This window comes from Vanessa atalanta, chromosome 7 (genome assembly GCF_905147765.1).
Source record: "Vanessa atalanta chromosome 7, ilVanAtal1.2, whole genome shotgun sequence".
Classification (NCBI taxonomy): domain Eukaryota; kingdom Metazoa; phylum Arthropoda; class Insecta; order Lepidoptera; family Nymphalidae; genus Vanessa; species Vanessa atalanta.
The window spans coordinates 571,328-595,174 of record NC_061877.1 but is presented as its reverse complement, the minus strand read 5'-3'; the positions used below and the strand labels follow the sequence as shown (position 1 = coordinate 595,174).

The 23,847-nt window shown below is 32.5% G+C and overlaps 1 long non-coding RNA gene and 1 other non-coding gene across 2 annotated transcripts; both read left to right on the top strand.

Annotated features, from left to right (window-relative positions):
• Positions 1-2,575: 2,575 nt before the first annotated feature.
• On the top strand, positions 2,576-2,648 carry Trnar-ucu. The gene has a single exon. It is a non-coding gene; the product is annotated as a tRNA-Arg (tRNA).
• Positions 2,649-12,074: 9,426 nt separating this feature from the next.
• LOC125065278 lies at positions 12,075-13,447 on the top strand. Its single transcript, XR_007119609.1, has 2 exons — positions 12,075-12,464; positions 13,286-13,447. It is a non-coding gene; the product is annotated as an uncharacterized LOC125065278 (long non-coding RNA).
• The last annotated feature ends 10,400 nt before the right edge of the window (positions 13,448-23,847 follow it).

Genomic DNA, 23,847 nt, shown 5'->3' with positions numbered 1-23,847 from the left:
GCGAAATAAATTATAATCAAACAATATTTACAATTTTACAGAGAATATAATATAATATTTATTTTTATACTTGAATAGATATATATCTATAATTATAAAGTATTCGTTATATGATAACAGTATAACTGATTTGTTTTTTATACCTATTATCTTATTCAACTGTCAAATCTAATGAAATTCATTTATTCAATATAAAAACATTAAACTTACTTTTTGATTGGTAATTTAAACACTACTAGTTTCAGAAAAGAAAATACCCTGAACTGAGAAAAAGCGGCCAAAAAAATTTAGCGTGTTTGAGTAGAGTTTGCTTTAATACCAAATTTCATTAAATTCGGTTCAGTAGTTTGGTCGTTAAAGAGCAACAGATAGTCAGATAGAGTTACTTTCTCATTATTAATATTAGTATAAATCGCAAAGAAATAGCCAGGTGACTATCGTTTTATTTCCAATGTATGCTATCAACCATAAACTCATTAATCGTAAAATAACATTTTACACTTAGCACCCTTTAGATTTGGAACAGAGGCACTATTGAACGCTTCCTGTGATCCTGTTGTAAAGCCGTATACATGACCCTACAAAAGAGTTACTGACTGACTGTATGAGTGTAACAAGAACAAATGTCGATCCGGAGAGGCTTAAATCTTAGGATCAATAACTTAGTAGGTCTTTCTGTTTGGGGTTGGAAGTTGACTAATATTAACACAAGATCTCTGTTACCCTAACACAATTTTAGCAACACTTTTGGATAAATTATACGCTTTTAAATTGGATCTAATACGCGATTATATGACATACTATGGTTGATGGTCTTGTTGAGATCGGGTCGCTCTATTCAACTCTATCGGAACTAAATCATACATAAATATACTGTTACAAATAATACATTCACTATAAATTAATAAAGTTTTGAAATGATAACATTTTATGGGAGGGTAACCGCTTCGCTACGTAACGCGTTACGGCGCCAGTCTGTCTGACTTCACTTTAATATATTTTATAATCAATACAATATATTATTAATAAATAACTTTTCCTTATAATATCATATAATATACATAAAATTTAATTAATAACCTAAGCTCTTTCTCAAGTATTAGATTAGCTTAAGTTATCACTTCTATCTGGCGACCCGAGACGCACACGTATTTTTTTTTATAAGCAATTAGTTTGAAGTATCTTAAAATGAAATTAAGCGTATAACATTATAATACGTATTAAGATTTGAAGTAAAAAATACACAAACTAACAAGTAATCTGACGTCAATAAAACTCGTTATAGAAGGAATTTAGAATATCGTTTCTGTGTGTACGATGCAGGCATTTTTTTGTACATTTTTTACAAACCTCTTATATTATTATATATTAATTTAATGGCAGTACTAATCAAATAAAAAACATTGTAAATGCGTTGTTGTTTTGTTGTTGCAGATTTATGTTCAAATTCTAAGGCGTAAAATACATCTGAAACAGGTCGGAGTTAGGAGGTAGGCTGTGTTACAGTCCCTATCCAAGGTAATTGTTTAATTGGACATACGGGAGAATGGCTGTCTATATGGTAAATGGTCACACCATCCCCCGTAGACATTGCCGCCCTGAGAAATATTAATCCTTTACATCGCCAATGCGCCGTCAACCTTAGGAACCAAGATGTTATATATTTTGTGCTTTGGCTCACTCACACTACAAGCGGGAACACCATGACACAAAGTATTGCTGCGTGGCGGTAGTAAATGCGATGCCTATGACACCAACGTCCTACCGCCAATTGTAGTATTTATTAATTGAACGGCAGTTTGAGTTTAATCAAGATTCATTTTCAACTTGAATTTTTGTATGAAAACACACAATGTTAATCATGTTAATTTAAATGTAGTATACATTTCATCATTATAATCAACTCCATGTTTTTTCGTCATTTATACTACGTACATATTTTTTAAATATATTTGAACTTTATCAATTAAAAAAATATTAATAAATAAAGAATAATATTCAACACAATATTAAATAGACGATAAAAAAATGATTACAGTTAGTATTTGTTGATTCTTAGACAGGATCTACTATAAAAATTGAATTAACATAACTAGATTTTTTATCCCAACCGGTGGTACCTTTATATTTAACACTTGTTGTCGCTCGCAGCTTCGCTCACGGTTTAAGAGTCGGTCGTCATTGGAGGTTTGTATCATTCAAAATGTCGTCAAATTTGGTACAGCGACTTGGCCGTGAAAGAGCTGTAGACAGACAAACAGACCGACAGATAGAGTTAGTTTCGCATTTACAATATTATTATATAACATTGTGAAATGATATCCAAAGGTGCTTTTAAAGGTAACTTAAATAAATTGAATTTTTGATTCGATATATTTTGTTGTCACTACTAGTGACAGGAGAGCTAAATAATTTTCGGAGAATCGGAATTCAAAAAAGGAGGTATGCTGTTACCATTACACGTGGTTAGGATTTCCTAATTATTTTACAACAGTAACTTCGTTTTATTACTGATTTAGGTCCTCGATGTAAATACGTGTACGTTGGAATCAAAATTAAAAGTGATGAACATATAGTCCCTGTGGCGCAGAGGATAGCGCGTTGGACTTCTAATCCAAAGGTCGTGGGTTCGATCCCCACCAGGGATGACTACATCACAAACTTATTTAACGTTTTGTAGTCACATTCATTTCTACTTTTATCATTATTTATGTAAAACTCAAACAATATTATATTTAAACATGAATTATAAAAGCATTTATTATTTACTACCAACGAGTGTTTAAAGGACCCGGACACCGATTATCAATAATAAAAAACGGTCTTATATGTGTGCAACGAGAAAATTACAGCTTAAGTTGAATAACAAAAGAGATCGGAAGAATTATTAATGTACATACATATATGAGTTTAGAAAAAAACATTGTTAATCAAATTTTTGAAGCCAAGTATGTAAACATCGTAAATATGAATAAAATTGTAGTAGAGAAATAATTGAAGTGTTTATTTGTGTGTGACCTGTGCTTCAAAATCTTGTCTAGTTGAGATTTAAAAAAAATATATCCTCATTACGTTCCAAATTTGAAATGCCAGTTGAATCAAAATATCATGACTTATAATCACAAAGAAATAACTCGTTTACAGATCCGAGGATCAACAGCGCACGCGCGTGCTGACGGTGACCTAATACAATGTGCTCACCTCAAGATCACATTAATTACATACACAACAACATTAATTATCTCAAGTATTTCCAAGAAATTTAGACTACATACATAATATTTACGGCATATGCTTTTAAGTTAATGTATATTATGTCATATATTTAGTTCTGTTTATTTCTGTTTCTGTCTAGTTCTGCTTATTACTGACTGTAATAATTCATAGTACTCAGTAATAATGTAACTACCAACGTAAAAAAAAATAGAATTACATACAAACAGATAAATGTAATGATAATATTAGTATAGATAAAAAAATAGTACATTTATGTTGGTTCTTAAGCTGACAGATACTTTTTTATGATATAGATAGGCAAACGGGCAAATGGATCATCTATTAGTAAGTGGTCACCAGCGAAATAATTACCATTCCTTACATCGCCAAAGCGCCACTAACCTTGGTAACTAAGATGTTATATCCCTTTGCCAGTAGTTACACTGGCTCACTCACCCTTCAAACCGATACACAACAACACTGGTTACTGCTATTTGTTTAAAATTAAATTAATTAGTATGTCCTGTGTATAAATCAACAAATATTAATGCTTTTCAAATCTACATACATATATAATGAAATGAATTTGACCTTTGTTTGTTAAGCTATTAATTTTTGGATTTCCGTTAATGATTCCCTATTTTAATTTCGGATCATCCGTATAGTTGTTTTTGGATGTTTAAAGCTGTATATATAGATGTATTGTATGTGTTTAGTGTCGTTTGGAATCATTATATATAATAGTCATCAATCAAACTGGGATTATTTGATAGTTTGGTGATTGTTATCTTGCGAGGTATGTTGTCATTCGGTAATTTTTGAGTTTATCGTCTTTAGATAGCCAGATTATTCGAGGGACTTTACTTCAAAACGTGTAATTGTAAGGAAATTTGAATTGAATTAATATCTCAAATCAGAGGTGGTTTTTTTTTCGAACTGTCAGTAGATTTGCTTTTATATTAAATAATGATTTTCATTAAGATAATAAAACGCCGTTTATAGGTGCGCCCATGCATAGGATCTAGATATTTTGCTCATAATCGATAGTCAATCCTATTGATCTGAAACCTACAGCAGTAGGCACTAACCTAAGCTACCACAATCATGCTACCGAGGAGAACTTATCACTCGTAGTATCGTATTAAACTTAATCGGAATCTAAACCAGCGCTTAATCGGAATTTAACCAGTAAACATCAAACTCAAACTCAAACTCAAATTCCTTTATTCGATATATCGAGTATTACACTTTCTTATTGATTGTCAAGTTAAACACTACCACCGGTTCGGAAAAAGAAAACACCCTGACCTGAGAAGAACCGGCGAAAGAAACTCAGCGGGACTTTTTTTTTTTACGTCAAATTAATTATATACATAATTGTATATGAGTAGAAACAGCCAGGAGGCGATCGTTTCATTCCCAAGGTGTACTATCAAACATAAACTCACTAATTGTATAGTAACCTTTCGCACACAAGCGTTCCTTAACAATTTTTTTAAATTTCGCAACAGAAGCATTTTGAACGCTTTCTGGGATCCTGTTGTAGAAGCGTATACATTGCCCCACAAAAGATTTACTGACTCTATGCAGTCGAGTAACAGGAGTAAAGACATCCGTTAAGACTCACGCGTTTGTCTTTATGTACAGGAGTTACAGTATATTCAATTATATATTTTGTGACACGTGTAGTAAAGATATATTACCTCGATAATGGCCATGAACACAACGAACTATGCGTCGTTTTTAATGAAATATGTTTAAATCAAACCGACAGTCATACATTTCCTAGAACTGTTTGACCTAACTTAGTTTTTCTATTCTAATAAGGCTACTATTTTCTATATCTTTTTTTTTCTTAATAATTATGGAAATTTAACATCATTGCGCTGTTATAATTAAAAAAAAAATGTACAATTGTCTCTAGTATTCAGAAAAAAACGTTTGACGGAAAAATAATTGTCTATTGTTTTTTTTTACAACATATAATATCTATATAAGATGTGTGCACTGGTTTTTTTTTAAGAAAAAACATAGATAATTAAATTGTGTGAAGTCAGAATTCTTTCCTTTTGTTTTCTTTTGTTAATTGTATAGGCAGACATGTAATGGACCACTGGATAGTGAGTAGTTATCACCGCCTATAGACGTAGGCGTTGTTAGAAAAATTAACCATTCTTTAGGTTTTAATCTTTTATTTAATATTTTCTATGTGGCAAGTCTTTGAGATTTACCGTCTTAGAAAAAAAACATTATTTTATTAAGTAAATTTTTAATTAACATTGCATTTATACATTTGGAGGTAACGTTGTCCATGACTAGTTTTTCAATACTATCCAATATATAATATTTAATATATTAATTTACAAGGTTAATTATAAAAACATTGCACTATTTTCGTATATGTCAAAATCAACAAATACGTTTTCTTAGGAAACGAATCCTTGTGATTAATAATACACCCAAATGATTAATTATGATTGTATGAATGATTTTGTGCAAAAAATAGCGCTTTACACCATGATATTAAATGATAGAATTGTTTATTTTATAACTTAGTTATATCGCAACTAGCTTCCGTCGGCGTTTGAGGGAAAACATGTGTTTGAAAGCCTCCAGCTACCGTTCAACTTTTGCACTTATAATATTAAAATGGGATTAATATCGAGAGAGAAATTCATCCTCCAGTAATTTATAAGTCTCTTACGTTTCTTATCAATACAAATGAAGTTGTTACATATTTGAATTTCTTTATCTATTGACTATTACAACAAAATTACGTACCAAACCAATTTTTATATTAAACCTATATAGTATTTATTTGTGACATACTTATTTTAAGTTATCCATAAATAAACGTTATAAAATTAATTTATATAGCTACTTCCTTAATATTAATAAATATAAAATAATAATAAAAAATATATAGGACAACATCACATACATTACTCAGATCCCAATGTAAGTAGCTAAAGCACTTGTGTTATTGAAAATCAGAAGTAACGACGGCACCACAAACACTTGGGTCTGGGACCCAAGACAACATAAAAAACTAATGAACTTTTTCTTCATGGACTCCACCGGGAATCGAACCTCAGAGTGGCGTACCCATGAAAACCGGTGTTCTCGACCACGGAGGTCATCAAATTATATTTAACCACATATATAACAATTTTTGTATGCAAAATTTCAAGTGACACATGTAGATTTCCTGTTTATGTTTTAACCACGACACGATTCCCTGCATTTGACCTTGTGACCTTCGATTAAAATCAACGTGATCCTATTTTATACATGCATGTTAATCATTAGATAATATCTGACTTAAATTAGAACAAGGTTTCATTTTGTAACAATTACAATATAATATTTGAGTGATAAACAATAACGTTATCTTTGGACTGTGATTCCGTTGCCATGACATCCAGTCCTTGTAATTTATATATCCATCTACGTGACCAAATACACATCAAACTTATTTTGTGGTCCAATTTTTATATTACACGTAAAATTTATATAATTGTCCCGTATACATTGATTATCTTGTGAGTTAACAGAAAAGGTACCAGAAGGTATCAGGCTACCAGCTCGAATCACTAAAAAAATGTTGAGGTTTTTCTGATATAAATTTTCTGTAGAAGACCAGACTTTTAAAATTAGTATTGTTTACACTGTTCGGAAATCACGTTAAGCCGTCAGTCCATTATATTATGAGTATGATTTTTTTATTATATAGGTAGACAGACGGACAAATGGACCACCTGATTGTAGTGGACACCATCGCCCAGAGGCAATGGCGCTGTAAGAAATACTAACAATTCCTTACATCGCCAATGCGCAACCAATCTTGGAAACTATGATGTTATGTCCCTGCAGTTACCTTAGCTCACTCACCCTTGAACTGGAACACAACAATACTGAGTACTGCTGTTTGGCGATAGAATATTGAGGGCTTGCACAAAGCCCTACCAACAAGTAAATGCAAAAAATACACAGATGACATTTTAATAAACATAACGCTTCCCTAGATTTTTTGCTTTATAGTAGATTTTTCAAACGATTAGTCGAAAACAGCTAGATTACATTGGATGAATAAACATTATATTGAGGTACAGAAAATATCTATCTGGCCTTTTTCGAATCACGGTTACTAAAACACGCACTAATGGAATCTAGAGAAAATATTAAATACATTTGTATTCAAAGTTGAACTTTAAGTACATTTAACTTTAGAAGATTGAAGACGAGATTTTCAGTGTAGTTAGATATTAATGGACCGTTCGCTTGACACGCTAACCAGTCAACTGAAATAACTGTAAAACCGCAATACGGTTGAACCAAACGCTTAAATAGATTTCGATGCATCTCATGCGAGCAGGTTGCATTAAATAGCTACGGAATTTCCGTTTTAAGAGGGATTAATCGGCAGTGATTTGTATGGTCTATATATCTATAGCCTTTACTCACCTGCTTAGAGAAACGGCGTGAGGTCCAAAGGTATCTGGAACGGCGTAAAGTGCTATCGTAATTGGGAATTCATTTAAACTATATACCCCCCTTCCTACCATATGACGTTTCGTATTCGTTTACGAATAATCTAAATATACCTGAACTTTTACGGGTAGGTCAGATCCTATCGGGTGATAACAGAGAGGGATAGTAATCAAAATCAAAATATTCATTCAAGACATTTACTAGCACTTTTGAAAAGTCATTTTACAGAACAGTCAAACGTTAGGCCACATTAATACCTACGTGTACCTTTGTTTGTTTTGTTTGTTTGGTGGTGTGAAAGACGATATGGTTAGAAAGAATGTTACTTGTGATATGACGTCCGACAGAGAAGTATGGAAAAAGAAGACATGCTGCGCCGACCCCAAGTAAAAATTGAGATAAGGGCAGGAGGATGATATGACCTGCGTTTCAGCAAAAAAAAAGTATTTGATTATGATATATCCTACGTATGCTAGTCTGTATCGTGTGTTTTGTGTTATCTTCGATTTTTAGATGAAAAATATATTATTTTAGGTAAATACATAAATGAAATGGCTTCATTTGAGTCACATTGAATATCTTTTTCTCGGTAATCGTTATCGGAAATACTCAAAAAATAAATAAAATCAATTAGAAGTAACAGAAATAAATTTGCAAAGTACCCTCTGAATTTGTTATTATTGGCTTTTTTCCTAAGCTATCTGACAATTTTTTTTTATTTAAAATGTAATATGAAGTAACTCTATAAAAAATCTTTGACTTATTTTTGAAGAATATATATTTTTAATGTTTTTTTTCTCGCGCAGCTATTCTTATTGGTTACACCCAATTAAGCGAGTTCAAAAAATTCTTGTAGTGGAAATACAAGTAGGCTACCTACTATGAAGATTAATATGATATAATTATCAATAGTATTGATTAGTTAATATCAATATATTTAAATAATTCTCTAAAAACTTATCTTTAATTCTAATTTTCATTCCTAGCAACAGATGACATGGGACATTTCTCATGGGATAAAAAAATCTCTCAACTCTGTCATCTGTAATATAATTGAAGGTGTCCATTATTTGTCTTAATCTGCGGAAGATGAATCTCAAGGCAAATGGATTAATTTGTAACACCTGAGCCAATTTTAAAATAAAGTAACAGCCTTAATGAGCCACAGCTGGGCTAAGGACACGCTCCTCTCGAGAATGCTTGGCGTTAACTCCACCACAGTGCTTCTATGCGGCTAGGTGGATACATGTTGCAAATTATAATTAAATATTAGACACATGCAGGTTTCCTCGCAATATTTTTCTAGACCGCTTAACATGAGATGAATTATAAACAATTCAACTTAAGCTAGTTTTATCTCGACCTATTATTTCTAAGTTTTCTAATAATTACGATGACGGTAACAATATAATAATATAAATAAGTAACAAATATTATGTTTTTTGTATGTAATCTCTGTTACTAACAATTCAATTTTAATAAATATTTCATTGATTAATTATATATTTATATAATATCCTTCTCTTTATTAATAGATTCCACCCGCGGGACGCAGAGGCTGATCGCTAGTTTTCAATGAATTGTGTGACCATTTTCTAAATGATTATCAGTTCCGTTAGGACTTTGGTTTTACTTTATTGAAGTAAATATATTCCGGTATCGGATGTTGATAAAGTTAAATGCTCTTAACATATGCACATACATATGTCATCGTATTATTTCGTTCGCTACACGTATGTATCCGTTGTTTTGTTATCATTATTTGTTTATTGTGATAACGCTATGAAGTAAAAGTGGGGAAGCACTCGGTAAATATTTCACGTGTATATGTATGGACAAACTATTCTTCATAAGTAGAAGAAGGATAAAGTGAAATTCTTATCGCATTTTCTCTTCTCAATGCAACTTCTCAAGGTAACCGGTATTTCCTCGACTGTTTTCCGATAGCAATGAGCTTTTTGGCTTACACACCTTAGCCATAGCGGATATTACATCTTAGTTTCCAACGTTGGCGACGCATTGGCGACATAAGGAATGGTGACAATATTATCAGGCAGCCAACACCAGTCCGCATACCAATTTAAAAAAAAATAACATAATGACTATTGAAATAAATGGACAAGAATTAAACTAACTGTCAGCATAGTATTATTATTATGAGGTTGTATATAGGTAAGTTCATATACTAAAATAATAATACATCTATGTAAATTATATCGATCGTAATTCTTTATTACACACCATGACTTAACATTAATACGATTGCGGCATTATTATTACACTAGTTTAAATACGAGGTTTTGGTCTTGGGAGAGGGGGGGGGCAGGTGTGAAGTTATATCATTTTATGTATTTCTGACAAATTATAAGCAAAATGTCATGATGATCGGTTGAGTAGTTCAGACGTGAAAAACAAACGTGCTCACTCTGTCGTTTATAATATTAGTAAGGATGTTTTATTTATACATATGTATGGGCTCCAACCACAAGAGGGGTAAAAACAGATAAACAACATTTGAATTCGACTTGACGCGATATGTTGATCGATAATTTGTATAACTTCTTGTATAAATTAAATAATTTGTTGAATAATCTATCTGTATATAAAAAATAAAGTAAAATTAAAAAACTATTATATAGGGGGATACCCGGTTGAAACGAAGTTTAAGGAATTGAAACGAAGGACGCACGGGTGCAATGCTGATACTAAATATACTACAGAATGTCTCAGAACGTTCACAGTTTTTCAGTCGTTAGACTATACAAACAGCTACGTCCCTGAGTTTTAAATCTGTAAGATCTTCGAAAATAGTCATTTAAATAAGGATAAGGATTAATGCTGTATTGCTAAATTAAGCCATTACTCGTAAAAAAAGTAATATAAATGGTTGTTGTGGGCCATCCCTAAGAGATAGACATATACCATCGCGGACTTTTTTGAAGACAGTTTTAAACTGTACAATACTGTAGTTCATTTTTTAATCTATTACGTAGGGTTGAGCCAGCGTTTGCAATGTAAGCTCAAAAAAAATTGTTTATTTACGACATAACTTCAGAAACCTCTAAAATTATCAGTGTTTCTCTACTATATTGTGCATGTATTATACATATAAACCTTCCTCTTGAATCAATCTATCTATTAAAAATAAACCACATCAAAATCGATTGTGTAATTTTAAAGATCTAACCATACATAGGGATAGACAGCGGTAAGCGACTTTGTTTTATACTGTATAATGATAATGATGCAAACAAACAACGTTTGACAATAAGTAAAAGACAGTGATAAAATTGGTATTAAAAATCCCGTGTGAATTAAAACACTGAGAAAGAGACAAAAAGAAATGGAAGAGAAGGATCGCCTGGAGGCATAACGGTTTTTCCTTACGTGACGTTTAGTGTCAGTTGACTCTACTATAATCCGTGTAAAAGAACTTCGTTGCAATAAAGATACATATATTAATCAAGAACTATAATCATGAAGAACAATTGTGCACATAGCAGAGCTATTGGCATTGTACAGAATATGTAAATATAAAGTTTGTTTATCTTTAATACTTTTTCGATTGGAATAAGCTCTAGGCAACGAGAGGTAGACAAATATTACAAAACGACTCATATCACGCCATCACTTTCAGGCAGTATTCGGCCGGTGATAATGATATAAAGAATTTATCTTTCCCTCTTTACTCGATTCCATAAAGGAAGCCAGTTATCAAAACGTATTTATGTGTAAATATTCACTGGAATTTGACCAATTGTGAACCGATTTTAGTAACTCTTTCTCCAAAGTAATAGTACAGTTTAAGGCTGGTTTAAAAATATAAATTGAGACGAAAATATATCCTGAAATGAAACTTGGGGATTTGTAAGTTGTTGTGTACAATATATTTTCGCTGGTTGTAATTGAATTTAAATTTTTTCAAATTTAAAATTGAACGTAGTAAGTAACATGTAAATTAAAGGGAAAAACTCCCGCACGAATAAGCAGCGCATTTAAAAGATAGGCTCTTCTAGGGGCAAACTATATACTTTATTGAACAAACTATAGAACGTCTTTACCACAAAAAGTTGAAATTTAATAACGTAACATTTATATCAATAGTATTATTAAATCAGTTAATGACGAATAAGTTTTTAATAATATCATTAATTATATTTGAGTCGAAATTTCGATTTGAATCAATAACAACGCAACACGAGGAATTCACCGGTGAATTAGTCGGCCATTAAAGAACAACTCTGAAATTTTCCCACACGATAACGTTATTTGTTTCATTAATTTGACCAATTTCTGAATTCTCGTTTATCATCGTTAAACTCATATATTTACTGACACCGATTTGCGACAGGTATAAACAATAAACCCGCAAAAAACTCTGACGCAGATAGTCCACATAATTGACCTGCGCAGCGACACATGTCACTTATATTAACAGCGAGAGGTACCGGCGTTTACCATACTGTAGCTAACACTCGAAGCGTTCGGACGTGTTAAAACTTACAATCAGTGAAAATGTATACAAATCCATTCGAGAGGAAACACTCAGTGTTGAGGCAGGCCCTTGATAAGTTCATCAAGGGTGAAACGAGACTGAGCTTCAGGAAGAAGACGTTGTCGAAGAGGATAAGCAGTGATTCTTCTATGTCGTCAAATAGTACCACGGATAGTTCTCAGAAGTTCAGCTTGAAGAGATGAACGGGTATATTGTGAAGTTTTTGTGAATAAAAATTTTGCTACGGTCTACTCGCAAAAAGGTTGGTATTTATTTTTAATTATTTAAATATTTCGAATCATTCATTGTCCTTAATTTGTATCAGACGTACAAGAACTTAAAATTCACGCTTATCACTTCAATAGTATAATTTTAAAAACTTTAGAAACTGATAAATGGAGCTACAATAATACTATAAATCAATAGAACCTTCTCTGAAATGCGTTGTAGGTAAATACCTATGTATTATTATTTTTCAGTAATTCAATTACAAAACAAAACGTATCCACATTTATAAGCACAGATCAATTTAATAAATACATAAATTATTCCAATCCTTCGAAGTAGGTCTTTATCTATTCTTAGTTAATTGAAACTACAAAAGAAAACCAATTTGAAACCAATTTATAAAAACATAACTGCAGGTCAATTTAATCACACCCAATAGACGGCGTCAAATATTGGTCTATATTGATAATATATTTTAGATTAAACCTTGTAAATTAGGTTAAATTATGCAACACGCTTTTATTATTTTGTTTACTTCTACTAGTGATTAAATACTTATTTAATTGTTACCTAAATTCAATCAATTGATTATTTAACCAATTACGTTTTTTCCCTTTGCATTTGAATGTATTAAGATAAATTAAAAATTAATTTTATAAAAAAAAATATTTTAATTATAAATTTTTGAATAACATTATTAGAAAATTAATAAAAATAAATTCTTTATAGTAATAAAATGTTTACGATACATAAAATAAATATAATAGGTGGATCTAAATTTAAACAGATATTTAATTGTTCCAAAGAGGTTGTATTATTTAAGGTTTTAATAAAGTTATCTTATTTTGTTCTCAGGTTGAGTCGGGTCATACTTCGGAACTGGTTTCTTGACGTCAGAACATCAGGTCATTATCATTCGTTGGTGGAAATATATGCAACATAATGGTACTATAAAATAAAGATTTATATATAATAACATGGTGTTCTTATTCCAAGTAATAAACTTCTTATTATTTATTTTCTCGTTTACATATTTGGCATCGTAGATTATATATCACCTAGATAGTGTCAAAAGTACTAAAAGAAACGAACCAATTATTATCTTTGTGTGAGTGACAGCTACGCTTGTCGCCAAATGTCATAATTATTTACTAGTGTGCGGGTACTTAGTGGACATCTGTTAGGCACTATATTTTTCGACGCGTTCTTATCTTTGACAGTCTATCGAGACAGACAATCAAAGTTTACCATAACGGCGTTTATCCAATTGCGATATAAGCAACGCTAACCATACTAGACTTTTAAATATAAATCTTTGTATATTATCAAGTTTTAAAAGTTAATATTTTACTGCGGCAGTATTTATTAAAATTGTATAGTACAAAAAATATACAAATTGCACGACGGCATTCCGATTAACAATTATAAAGGATTTATAAATTATGTAGACTACCTAATAATTAATGGTTTTTTAACAAAACCGACCATTTTAAAAAATTACATGTGTAACACTTCTTAAAAAGTAAAAAAAAATACTTTGAGTTGATTTGATTGATAATAAATAGTCCGTACTCTTATAAACATATATGTACATAAATTTGCTATACTTAAATTAATTCTATCAAACGTGCTTACTGAAAATCCAAATGTAAGAATACCAAAAGAAATCTAATGTCCATTTAGATTTCTTTCCTCCTATTCTATTGGCATGATATCTATGACAATATATCAATAGTCTAGTACACAAAGGTTCTTAAATGATCGTGCTATTTCATTTGCACTTATCAGTATTTCAAAATGTTCTTTCTCCCTCTATCTTACTTAAGAGAACGTTTGTCTTAACTGATATCAAGATGGGCTCAAATAGTTTAATGGTAGTTAATACCTATCGCAAAAATACCGTTTTTTTTACTTATGTTTTTCGGTAGTATTCGCCATTCACAACGGATCTTAATATTTTTTTATTTTTCATTATTCAACAAAATTGGGTTCTAAAACGTAATATAATTAATTTATTTAATTATTTATTGTAGTATTTTTATTTAATTCCCAAAAACTGTTCTCCTGAATTATTACAAAATCTACATTAAACGTGTTTGTCTTGTCGTCTACAAGTACGTGTATCAATCGTCATCTAACTAATCAGTCAGTCAGAAATTTACGACCGGTTCGGAAAGAAACACTTTAATATAATTTTTGTATTACATAGAATAAGTGTCTTTTTGTTCTGTTTTAATTACTATACATTTTGTGTCTGTAGTAGTGTAATTTATTCAGCCAATAAAGATTATTATTATTATTATTATGATATTTTTAGTATAGTTAATTCTCTTCTTTCTTGAAAAAGGATTATACAACTATGCACGGGCCTGAGCCAAGTGCATAGTTAGGAGTGTTAGCTTAAGAATTTTCTAACAAGACGGCATGTATTTAAAATTACAGCTTTCTGTAAAAGCATGTAGACGGATTTATGGATATTCAGCGATTTTAAACTGCCATGGAGAGTGTGAGGTATAACTCCTGTGGAAGATAGAACTATAGGCACCATTTTGGTGTTCTTAACTTTCCATTGTGTTTTTATCTCTATGGATAAATCGGTGTACTTAGATATTTTTTCGGTAAAAGTGTTAGTTAAGTTATGGGTGTTGCAAATTGCTATATCTATTAAATGAACTGAACTGTTTTGTTTATCTAATACCGTAATGTCTGGTCTATTATTGTAAATGGTTTTATCGGTAACTATAGTTCTATCCCAGTATATCCTATAGCTGTTGTTCTCGAGAACTGATTGTGGCTTATATTTATAGTATGGTACTTTTTCAGAAATTAATTTATATTGATAAGCTAGATTTTGGTGTATTATGGCTGCAACTTGATCATGGCGATGTTTGTAGTCCGTTTGTGCTATGGACTTGCACGCGCCGGTTATATGCTGTATGGTTTCTGGGCTGCTATGGCAATGTCTGCAGCTGTCATTGATGTTGGATCTACGGATGATATGTTTTTGGTAGTTTTTAGTATCAATAACTTGATCCTGGATAGCCATCATGAAACCCTCAGATTCTGGAAAAAGATCGCCTCGCATCAGCCAAGCGTTCGACGCTTCTATGTCGACATGTTGTTGCTGAAGGTCAGTGCGATGTCTTCCATGTAGAGTCTTTTGGAGCCATGCTTTTATTTTGTCTTTATTATTGGTTAATTTTTCATTTGGTTGAGTGTACCTGTCTAACAAATTATGGGGTGAAAAGTTCTTATCAGCGTTTAATATTGATTTGTGAAATTCCGAACTATCTGCGCGTTCATGAAAGAATGATCTTAATGTATTTATTTGTCTGTTGTGAAGGTTGGTTATATCGATAAGTCCTCTACCTCCTTCTTCCCTTGGAAGTGTTAATCTTTCAATGCAGGAGCGTGGATGATGTTTGCGATGCTTTGTCATTGAAGTATTGATAATGCGTTGAAGCTTTTTTAAGTCAGTCTGTGACCATTTTATCACACCAAAAGAATACGTGAATATTGGTATAGCGTAAGAGTTTATAGCTTTTATAGTGTTCCGAGAATTGAGTTGTGTTTTAAGTATTGAATTGATTCTGTGTGTGAAATTACGTATAAGGTCTTTTTTTGTTTCTTTTTGACAGATTTGCCGATTCTGCTGAAAACCTAAATATTTGTAGGAATCACCTTGATTTAAAGCGTCCATTTTTTTTCCTGAATTAAGTGTGTATTCGTTTAATTGTAATTTACCTTTTATAAATGAAAATGTTTTACATTTATCAACGCCAAATTCCATATGTATATCTTTTGAAAATTGTTGTGTTATGTCTGCGAGTTGGTGAAGGGATATTACATTGTTGCCGTATAACTTAATGTCGTCCATGTACAGAAGGTGTGATATTATAGTATTAGATAACAAACTGTTATTTGGTACTTTTAACCCAGAATTACATTTATTTAAGAGACAAGAAAGAGGATTTAATGCAAGGCAAAACCAAAGGGGACTTAACGCATCTCCTTGGAATATACCTCGCCTTATTGGTATTTCATCAGTCTCTATTGTGTCAATACCTATTCCTACTTTAAGTTTAGTTCTCCAAGATTGCATTGTATATGAGAGGAAATTTATCACCGTTGGGTTAATATTGTAGAGATTTAAAATTTGGATTAACCAACTATGTGGTACAGAATCAAAAGCTTTACGGTAATCATCATACATGGTGCAAATATTTTGTTTCTTTGCATATGCATTTTTCATTATTACCGAATCTATTATAAGCTGTTCCTTACACCCTTGACTACGTTTTCTACATCCTTTCTGTTCCTGGGCAAGTATATTATTGCTAGCTATATGTGTGTCAATGAGTCGTGTAATACATCCGGTGAGTATTTTGTATATAGTTTGTAAGCAAGTTATCGGTCGGTAATTTGCTGGATTATGTGTTTCAATGTTGTCTTTTGGAATCATGAAAGTTCCTTGTGTTATATATTTTGGCATTGAGCTTGGATTTTGAATAAACATATTTAAATACTGATGTAAAAAAGGGTGCATAGAAGTCAGTTTTTTATACCAGTAATTATGAATGTGGTCGGAGCCTGGTGTTTTCCAATTGTGTGTATTTTTCAGCACATTTAAAAATATGTCTACCGGAATATTTGTAAATGTCATTTGTGGCATATTGCATTTATTTTCTGATTGTAATAAAAGCCATTCTGCTTGCGTATTGTGTTGTACAGGGTTAGCCCAAATACTTGACCAATATAGTTTTAGTTCATTTAAGGATGGTAGTGGTTTTCGAAGTGTAGTGTCTAATGTTTGTGTAGTATTGCTTGTTCTTTGATTTAATTGCCTATAAAATAATCTTTCGTTATTTTTGAATTGTATATTTTGTTTTTTCTTCAATGTACAGCTTTCATACCTTCTAAGCCTACTGCTTGTGGCTGAAAGCCTCTGTTTCATGCTGTCTAGATATTGCTCGTTACTTATATTATTTTCCTCATACTGAGAATGAACTTTATATTTTTCTTTAATAGCTACTATGTAAGACATAAGCTTATTATTTCTATTACCTCTAATGTACTGTGTCATTCTACCAATATCCTTTCTAAGCGATTCTTTCTTTTTGTGGAGTCGTTTTTGCCATGGTGGTATATTTGGCTTAATTCGGTACTCCGAATCTTTATTACTTTGTGATTCTCTTATTTTAGTGCCATTGCAGGTAGCTGCAGTGTATGCAGTACAGTATATTAATGTTTGAATTGTGGTAAAATCATGATCAGTGGAGATGTATTGAGGCAAGATATTTTTATCTAAATAACTTACTATAACGGCTAACTTTTTTGAAGTATTCTGTTTTGGAATAAATGGTCTTTGGGTTGGGTCGCTATTTTTGTATTTCTCATATGTCGTTTCAAATGTAAGTTGTATTTTTCTTTGCAATTCTGTAGCAGATTGTATACAGTCTCGTGTTACGTTGTTTGTGCTGCAATTGTTTTCAGTTAAGTTTGTATGTGGGCTATAGTCAGAATCATTTATCAGTAATATGTTGGGTGTAGTACTGTTGTTGCCAACTTCATTATTGCTAGTGTCATTCTCTGCCAATATTGGTAGCAGTGTTTGTTCTACTTCTTTACGGATTTCTTGTATTCTTTCTGCTGTTAGGCGTTTGTTATTAACAATAACTCTTCTTTGATCTGCAATTCTTTGTTCAGATACGTGTGATATTTGTGGGAATTGTGATGTAATGGCAGCATGCAATGGTTCTCGGTAAGCTGTTCTATTTGATTCGCATTGTGTAATTTTAAAGTATTCTCGCATAATAGCTTCATTAATATCATCGGTCCATCGTAGTCTTGAGGAACATGTGCCAGAATTAGATAGAGGCAGAGATTGAGTATTGCTTTGTAATTCTTTTTCTACTTCTTTTCTTATATTATCTAAAGTCTGTTGGGGTAAATAATTATTTCTAATGATGGCTCGTCTTTGGTCACCTATCCTTTGTTTTGATACATTAAAGTTCTTAAATTTGTCTATAAATCTTGCATGTAATAAATCTAGGTAATGAGGCTTAGATTCTAGTTCACTGGTTATAAGATATGTGCGCCAAATAAATTCATTCATTTCAGTAGTCCACTTCTTTCGCACACTGTTATGGCCAGCGGTGGGTGCAATATTTGTAGCGAGTGCCAACTGCACAACATCCTCTGGGTTAGATGAGTTAGATGATGAGGAGCTAGATTTATCTAGCAATTCAAATGAATGTGGTGATGAAGCTATAGATTCGAATAAACTACTAGTGGGTGATGGGGTAAGAGGTGATTCTTGTTGCTGTTTTAATGTTCCAGTTGAATTTTGTGTTCGTCTAGTAGACCTCAGAAAGTACCTTGTATTGTTGTTAATCATCGTCTCCGTTTCCTTATTCCTTATCGTATTAGCACCGTAGTCCGAAAGCAAATCGCGTGTTGTTTGATGGTTTGAGACCGCCACCCGGAGATTCTTCTCTCCCCTGACCCCTCGAGATACTTCCTCACCATCATCAGAGTCCCTCTCAGGGTCCCCGGGCACTTGGGGATATTTTTTTGATTGCATCTTCATTTAAATTTAAATCGGACCTTAAAACTCATCGTGCCTGTCCAAATCACGTGAGTGCGTAGTGAACCTAACTAGAAGGTTAAGCTCTATGAGCGCCACCGTTGGTATACTTGATACATAGTCGCCGGCGCCCTAAGTCAACGTCCTACACTGATGCTGACTGTTCTGTCTCAGCCTCATTAGAATATCCATATTCTTGAGCCATGAGACAGCTTAGGTTAGTGGATATACCGCCACAGACGGTTGCCATTTCCTCGTTTGTTATTTAGCAGGGGGTACCACGAGCAGGTGAGGTTGACTTGGAGTGCTTAGGTGGAAGCGCACTCCCTTACCCCCCTTATTATTATTATTATTATTATTTTTATTAATAAGTGATGATAATCTAACAAAGTATGATGGAGTGGATGTTTTGCCATCCTGACTATCCAAATAACTTAACTGGTCGTAATGGTGTAACTTTACCCTCCAGGAAAGTAATAAATATCGTTTTTTTTATTAAACAGTTATTTTTTTCTGAGAATTCTGAAAAATAGTCATCACTTTTATAGACCTTACTAAATAGAGACAACGTATACACATTCCCAAATTTAATTATTTAATTCCCAAAAACTGTTCTCCTGAATTATTACAAAATCTACATTAAACGTGTTTGTCTTGTCGTCTACAAGTACGTGTATCAATCGTCATCTAACTAATCAGTCAGTCAGAAATTTACGACCGGTTCGGAAAGAAACACTTCTAGCCTGAAAAGAATTACCTACACTTATAATGATGTTTACAAGTAAACTATTTAGTATTTTCGAGACGGCCAGTGTCTTACATAACCTAATAGAAATAACAGGAAAACAGATGTGCTATTAATTTTTCGTATGAAGCCCTGTTTTTATGTGAAAACAATATTTCTGTTCGTTAATTTAGACTTCTGGTGGCTGGAAAAATCATAACCAGCGTTTTTTTAAGGTTTCATTTCATCTGTTTTATTTGAAGAGCTGCGGTGGAAATTGAAATACATCACACATACATCGACGTTGCATAAATGGAAAGATTAGATCATATTATACACTCAAAATAAAACACAATAGTAGAGTAGACACTGCTCTTTTTCTAGTGTTTGCTGTAGCACAGATCAACGAACACTATCTTAAAATTACATAATGACTTTCCTTCTAGCTTCTTACATCAATACAACTACTAGCGACCACAATTATGATTGTTTTACCCTCTTCCAGTATTACTCTGTGGTAATGCTTTGTGCAAGCTGTTTGGGTAGGTACCATCGACCACCAGCAAATATTTAAACAAACTACTATACTTTGTATTGTTATGTTACGGTTTGATGGATGAGTTAATCAGTGTAATAGACAAAAGGGATCCTTACATCTCTAATCCACTAACCACCCTTAGTTCATAAGGGTGGTTAGTGGATTAGAGATGTAAGGAGTGATTAAAATTTCTTACGACGCAAATACTGAGATGACCACCAATCATCAGATGGCCTATTTGCATGTCCGCCTTATCATTTCATGATAACAAGTACAATATTCATACTAACATATTTTGCTAAAAAAACACAAAAAGGTTAATTTTGTTTGCAAAATTTAGTATACTCTTATCCAGCAAAATCATAACTGTCTTTATTTTTCTTGATAGTCCAGTATTAAAATACCCTAAGGGAAATGTGTGGGCCTTATGGAGATTACTGCGAGGGTTGCGGTCCATGCTAACATTACACTATTCACAAGTGCTGTCCGATCTTTCTTAGTGTTAGTTTTTCGTCCAAGTCAAGGCAACTGTATAGAATGGTATGCATAATAATTAACATCGGCTACTGGTTATAATTAGATATAATGCGCGTTACTGGTGCATACCAATGCACCAGTAACGCGCATTATATCTAATTCTCAATAAACATAATATCTTAAACCATCAAAATGTGTTATCACATTATTGAAAAATAAATGTAAATCCAAGATAATATATATGTATAGATAAATATTACAAAAACATACCGGTTAAACATTTAGCATCCTCAATTTTTTAATTCGGTTAAAACCTGATTGAAGTAAATGCGAAAACAGACACAAGTCTTATTTATATACAGGTTGATAAAAAAGCGTGGAGTGAATTTATTTTCATGTAGGTTTTGGATAATTTGATTAAACATACGTTATATTATATCATTTGGTTAATGAAAAAGACCTTAGAACCTTGACTTCTTATTGGAACGACTTTAAGAAGTCAGCTTTGCTTAATATAATTTAGATTGAACCAAGTTAGCCCAGAGATTAGTATTTTAAATCTAACCTAAGATAGCAAGTTCAAATCCCGGCAAGCAATGACTTTGCATAGTACTTGGTGGTAGGACTTAAAGCCACACATTATATTCTACCGCCAAACTGCAATATTTAGTATTATTGTTATCGGGTTTGAAGGATAAGTGAGCCAGTGTAACTACAAGGATATAACAACTTTGTTACCAAGGTTACATAGGCGATGTAAGAAGTATTTTAAATTTCATAGTAAATTTCCATCAGAGTGGCCACTTACCACCTTACAAATGTTATAAAAAAAATCATTTGTATATACAATTCATTTTGTGGTAGGAGTAAGGAGATAAAACCTGCAGTGTAACCTTTACAGGCTTTTGCTCCATGAAAGATTGCTGTAGTTGAGAAAATCCATACACAGCATCTTAGTTACAGGAAAAGGAAAACGTAACGGTTTCTGATTACATTTCTCAGTAAGATGAAACTAATTCGATAAGAATACAAATCGCTAATGAAAGTAAATGAAGGTTAGGATAAAATAATCATACCCTTACGAAACTATTATTATATATACTTGGTGGTAGGGCTTTGTGCAAGCCCGTCTGGGTAGGCACCACCCACTCATCAGATATTCTACCGCCAAACAGCATTACTCACTATAATTGTGTTCCGGTTTGAAGGGTGAGTGAGCCAGTGTAACTACAGGCACAAGGGACGTAACATCTTAGTTCCCAATGTAAGATGCAAGGAATGGTTAATATTTCTTACAACGTCATTGTCTATGGGCGTTGGTGACCACTTACCATCAGATGGCTCATTTGCTAGTCCGCCTACCGATAACATAACAAATAAAAAATGAATTCAATTAATTGCAACCGCGGCATTGTCCGCATGGACTACCGTCGTTAATGTAAGTTAATTTTGGTAATTACTCTCTGCTGAATTTATTTCAGATACATTCCGCGGTCCATCTTTGCAAATATTCGCATTTATAATATTAGTAAGATGAGAAACAATTGTTTAATAATAGAGCTTATAAAATAGTTATTATTTTAATTATTAAAATATATTCCATACATTCATAAAAACGACCAAATCGGCGATGTTTAGTTCGATTTTATCTTTTCCTTATTATTAATCTGTTAGTCAATTTATATCATCATATACTTGTATGTGTAATTTCAACGATTGATTTCGTACGATATAACATTTCACACTTTAATGTTCCATTTAAGTAACTATATATACAATTAAATAGATGTGTTTGTCTGTAATATCATTGTAAACAAAACGCACACAAACATCTTAAAATTTATAACTTTCAAAATAGAAATTTATAATTGATAATCTTTTAAGACCGATCAACAAGATATTAATTTTCGTTTTGTTGGTCAGAATTTACATTTTTTTTTCGTTACACATAGAATGGAAAAATTTGAACCAAACTAGCACAACAGATTAGCGCCAATATCTCAAATCATGGTAAATCCCCGTAGGAGATTTATTAGTTGTAAATTTTGAAGTTGAAATGATACTAGAGCAGAACTAACGGCTTTCAACGGGCTCTTCAAGACGTGTCAGTAAAAGTAGTAAAGCAACCGCCAATAAATGTCCCAGTGCTGGGCTAACATCTCCTCTCCTTTTATGAGAAGGAAAAAAAAATAGTTCTTCTCTTGGGTCTGCGTGTTTGTGGTACCGTCGTAATTCTGATCTGCCATAACAGAAGTGCTTTAGCTACTTACATTGGGATCAGAGTAATGTATGTGATGTTGGCAATATTTATTTATTTACGTATATATTGAATAATTAAGATGAACGTAATGTTCAAAATCGCCTGATATCCAATCCAATCTATCTACAATACTATATTTCTTGATATAGGTTAAGGCTGACATATAAACGAAGTCCTTATGATTACCATATTCGGGTATGAATTATCCGAGACGACTTTGATAAATTATCTAGTAAAGGCATGACCTTAGTTAGATATGTTATATTACCTCGAAATCAATAGCAAACACCGAATAGAAGCGCTGCTTACACTTTATTGCATAAGAAAACCGTTTCATGACCTACTGCTTTGTAAAGTAGGTACTTTCATGCGTCATCAAGAGTGAAAGAACATAACAGTGACATCAATGCCATCGCGCACGAAGACATTTAGCAAGACTTATCATGGTTTCTTTACCAGCACACGTATTCTCCTTCTCTCATAACCTGGTTTCCTTCAAACGAGGCGTGCAGAGGCAGACCGCCATGGCGAAGGACTCCACTGCCACTTATCATCAGGTGGAGTGGAGTCATATGGCTACCCGGAAAATATAAAAAATCGTAGAAAGAGAAGTTTATTTTTAATAACACGTGTTTTAACTAACAAAAAAGTAGGCTAATGCCCTCCTAAACTATTTCGGCCACGGTATCTCATCTCAAGACAATATAGTGCATGTGTGTGCGTAAACACAGGTACACTCTCCGCTACTGACAATTGACTGCATAGATACTCTAAACCTACTTCTAATTTACAGTAAACCAAAATTATTATTGAACATTTTTGAAGAAAAAGC